This window comes from Nematolebias whitei, chromosome 4, assembly GCF_014905685.2.
Source record: "Nematolebias whitei isolate Nwh7 chromosome 4, NemWhi1, whole genome shotgun sequence".
In the NCBI taxonomy this organism is placed as follows: Eukaryota; Metazoa; Chordata; class Actinopteri; order Cyprinodontiformes; family Rivulidae; genus Nematolebias; species Nematolebias whitei.
In genome coordinates, this window is record NC_056501.1 from 43327687 (window position 1) to 43332731 (window position 5045).

The window sequence follows — 5045 nt, forward strand, 5'->3', positions numbered from 1 at the left end:
AACTGGTTGATCCATTCTGAGAAGGTGCTATTTAGGAGACTGAGCTGAATACAGCACCTCAGACTGAAGAAGTCTCTCGGACGAGAGACGAAACGTTTCTACATTTTTTGTTGTTTTGCTTTGTTTTTTTGTTTTTTTTTAATGTCCAGAGGACCAGATTTAACTTTTTTAGATTTTTCTACCTGGATTATTGAGCATGCATCAGGATAATTATTAAATATATTTTTATTATTCCTCGAGCGTCCTCGTCATCTTCCTGCACGTGGGTTCAAACACTCCTGACGGCCGAATACGACAGTTTCAGGGAATTTTTGGTCAAAGGTTATGGATATTTTTTTCTTATTATGGCTACCGGATTTCCGGTAAGATGGCGCCTGTGTACATGGCTTGCATTCCACCTCTGCTGATGGTGTTCGGATTATTTTTTTAAATTTATTTATTTATTTTTTAATTTTTTTATTTTTTCCTTTTCCTACCCACTTAGTTCCCTGACTGCCATTCCAGGGGTGGGGTCCGGGAGAAGGGCAGGCCGTCGGGTGTTGACCAGGACTATGTGGGGGTTCGGGGTCTGGGGGTTGCCATGGGCGGTGCTGGCGCTGTGCTCTCCCTGGGGTTGTTTGGACCCCCTGAGCTTGGCTCTTGGGTGCCATGGTTGGCCCGCTGGCCGGGGTGGCTGCCGGGACCTGGCGGGGGGTCGGCTGGGGGTGCGTGCTTGGTTGTTGGCGGTGTGTGGGGGTGGTCGGTGGCGTGTCCTCTTCATGGTGGGGGGGTGTCCTGTCGGCGGGGCATGGCCTGGGCCGGGTCTGGGGTATTGGCTCTTCTCCGCTCAAGAATGAATGGGTTTACCTCCTGGGTTTGGGCATGGGCTGCCCCCTGTAGAGGGCGGGTACATGTCTTGGACCTGGGGGGTATAGAGTGTGTATCGGGAATAAGAATGAAATGTATTGTTATTGTATGTCTTTGAGTGAATGAATGTGAGATTGAGGTTGGGATAGTGTGATTGTGTCTGTGTATGAATGGGTATTTGTTAGGCCGAGACTCGGACTGCCCCCTCTTTGATACAACTGGGGGTGCTTGGCATCGCGCCCCTATCGCGCGGCCCCCTGGTGGGGTGTGCCCTTGCCTGCCGGCGCGCTTGGGGCCCTTGGTATCGGGGGCTGGGCGCTTGGGCGTGTGTCGGCTCGGCCTGGTGTCTGCCTGGTGGGGCTCGGGTCCTCTGGCCCTGTCAGGCCTTGGCCTGGGTGGTGTGAGTCCTCGGTGCCCGGGCCTCGGACCTGGACCTACATCAGTGCGGCGGGTGCCAACGGAGGCCTATGAGTTTGTCGCTGTTGGCCCCGGGGGGTCACTGTATGTGGTTGCTGGTGGGGATCTTCCGGTTCTCCCCTGTGGTCCGTTCTGGGGGGTGGGTGAGTGGTTTGTCCTGTGTGGGTGGCTCTGGGGGCTCCGCGGTCGGGGTCCCTCCTGGGGTCTTGGGCTCTGGTCCCCCCTTTTTCGTCTGCCTCTGGTCTTGGGGGTCGGGTCTCTGCTGCTTCACAGTTACTAATAAATGTTCTATTAGAGAAGCCTTATACACTTATGCATGCTCACAACCACACACAAATAGAAGCAGGGATGCTTATGTAGGCTTTATATGTAGATATATAGATATGTATGTGAGTGTATATTCATGTGTATGTATGTATGTATGTATATAGGCGTAGGTATGGGTATATATATTTATGGAAACTTACTGCAAAGCCATGAATATTTTAAGTTCTTTATACATATGTATTTTGTTGCTGTGTTTTGTCATGTTCTTTGCAGGTGAACAGACAGTGGTCGGGTGTTTTGACGTGTGCTCTATTTGTATATATTTCTTATATTTTGGAGTCTTACTTTGTCTTTTCTTTCTTTCTATCCTATTAAAAAAAAAAACTACACTAGATAGTCACTATAATAAATATTTCATAATAATGGTGTGGAGAGGATGGCTGTAAGGGGAGAAGGGAGGACATCAAAAAAAAAAAAAGATGGCACCCGTGTACATGGCTTGCATTCCACCTCTGCTGATGGTGTTCGGATTATTTTTGTTTTTTGCATTTCACATCTGTGACATCAACTCTCTGTTGGTGCATGACAGACAACATCTTTTGAATCTTCGTTTTTCTGGCACTGAAGTCGCTTATTTGGACAATTATCAGCGTACCTCTGGACCCCCCCCCTCCCCCCCCTGCTGGCAGACGTGCCAGCTTACCTTTGCTGCGCTCCTCACCTCCCTGCCCGGAGAGCTCGCTTCAGACGCCGGGGAAAACGTGCTGGTCAGCTGGTGAAGCTGAAAGCTCTGCGTGCTGCACCTTCCTCTCCTCTGTGCCCAGACCAGGTAACCAACGGGAGTTGTCAGCCGGTGCGCAGCTCAGACCGACCTGGAGGGGCTGTTTTCGAAAACCTGCGGCCATTAGTGCGCGCTAACTCCACCGCTGCTAGCTCCACTTTGGACAGTATCCGGATGTGTTTGGTCAACGCTAGATCTGTTACCAACAAAACATTTATCCTCAGGGATTACTTTCAAGAGCACGATTTGGACTTTCTGTGCATCACAGAGACTTGGATGTCTCCGGGTGAGTCGAGCGCCTTGACAGAATTACTGACACCGAACTGTCTGTGTTTTAACGCACCGTGGCCATCAGGCCGGCACGGTGGTGGATTATTAACAATATTCAAATCAACTTTTGACTGTAAACAACTGGACATCCCAGTTTCCTGCACCAGCTTTGAGCTGACCATCTTTGAACTCGGACATTCACCTCCGACATTATTTGCACTCGTCTACCGCCCACCTCGATCTAAGGATTTCTTAAATGAGTTTTCTGACTTCTTGGCTGAAATCACAACAAAATATGAGCATCTTTTCATTATTGGGGACTTTAATTTGCATGTGTGCTATCCTGAGAAGCCCTTGGTTAAGGACTTTTTAGATCTATTGGACTCTTTTAATTTAACTCAGCATGTAAACGGTCCCACCCAAGAGCGTGGACATACACTGGACCTTGTTTTAACTCATGATATGACTGTTAATAATCTTGTTATTGGTGATAATGTTTTTTCAGACCACATGCCAGTCGGGTTTGAGTTCACCCTCCCCCATCTAGCTCCTAAGTCGTGCATTCCTGCACGTAGGACTCAGACCATTAACCACTTCACTGCCACACGTTTCACAGATGTTTATAACTCTGAAATGATAATTCAGGCCCCAGTGTTTCGCACCACCACTGAGGAGCTGACATCCCAGTTCAACTCTGTTTGCTTAAAGACTATGGATCATGTCGCACCTGTTAAAACCAAAAAATCAAAAATCAAAGCAGAACCTTGGCTGAGTGACGTCACCAAGGCCGTTAGGCAGCAATGTAGGAGAGCGGAACGAAAGTGGAGGAAAGACAAGCTGCAGGTCTCTTTCCAGATACTTAAAGAGAGTTGGCGCCGTTATCAGAAAACAGTAAAAGCTGCTAAATCAAAATTATTCTCTGATATAATTACTTCAAACTCTCACAACCCACGTGTTCTCTTATCCACCCTAAACTCTGTTCTCCACCTCACTGAACCATCACCTCTGGAAGTCTCGACTGAGCTGTGTGACAACTTCTTACATTTCTTTTTGAAAAAAATTGCGACCACCAGGGCTCTCATTTCCCCTACAACTCATGATCCATCCATCACACCTCAATCTGTAGCTCATTTTGACCATTTTGAACCCATCACTCTATGTGCAGCTTGAAACCTTCTGGCTTCCCCTTTGATGTGGTCCCCCCTCGACTACTAAAGGAGGTGTTTCCAACTCTAGGTCCGTCCATTCTTGCCATAGTAAACAGTAGTTTATCCACTGGCGTGGTGCCAAAATCCTTTAAACATGCTGCTGTCCAGCCTCTACTGAAAAAAACAAACCTTGACCCCTCAGTCATTTCCAACTACCGGCCTGTCTCCAAACTCCCATTTGTTTCTAAAGTACTGGAGAAAATAGTCGAGTCCCAGTTGAAGTGCTTCCTGGAGGATCATGCCATCTTAGAGCTTTTCCAATCTGGCTTTAAACCTCTCCACAGCACTGAAACTACCCTGCTGAAGGTCTTTAACGACATCTTCAGATTCACAGATACCGGTGATTCTGTGCTGCTTGTCCTGTTGGACCTCACAGCCGCCTTTGACACCATCGACCATGAGATCCTCATTGCTAGGTTGGAGCAGTGGGTGGGTGTCACAGGATCAGCCCTCAATTGGAACAGATCTTACCTCACTGACAGATCATTTTGTGTCTCCATCAAGGATTTTAGTTCCGCAGAGGCAGAGCTTAAATGGGGGGTTCCGCAGGGGTCCATCCTGGGTCCCCTCCTATTCTCTTTATACCTGCTGCCGCTTGGTGCTATTTTCCAGAAACACAACATGCCCTTCCACTTCTATGCCGATGACTGTCAAATTTATTTCCCCCTAAGTTACAATGGTACATGCTCTATTCAACCGCTGCTCAACTGCCTGGCTGACATCAGGGACTGGATGGCTTTAAACTTCTTAAATTTCAATGAAAAGAAGTCTGAAGTCATTTTGTTCCCTCCCAACGACACGATCACAAACCACTGTATCGACCTCTCCGCTCTGCCCCTGTCAGAAAAACAAAGAGTCACTAATCTGATCGTGATAATGGACCCTTCCCTGAAGCTTAACAATCATGTACACATGACCATTAAATTATGCTTCTTCCAACTGAGGCGGCTGTCTAAACTGAAGCCCATATTGTCCAAAAAAACCCTGGAGACAGTAATACATGCATTCATTACATCTAGGCTTGATTACTGCAATTCACTCCTGTTTGGTATCAGTCAGACCTCCATTGCACGACTACAACTGGTCCCAACTGGTCCAGAATGCAGCAGCCCGATTTTTAACCAGTACAGGCAAAAGAGAGCACATTACACCAGTTTTGGCCTCACTGCACTGGTGACCGGTTCACTTTCGAATCCAGTTCAAAATACTCATGTATATCTACAAATCACTGAACAGTGTCGCCACCCCCCCCCCCC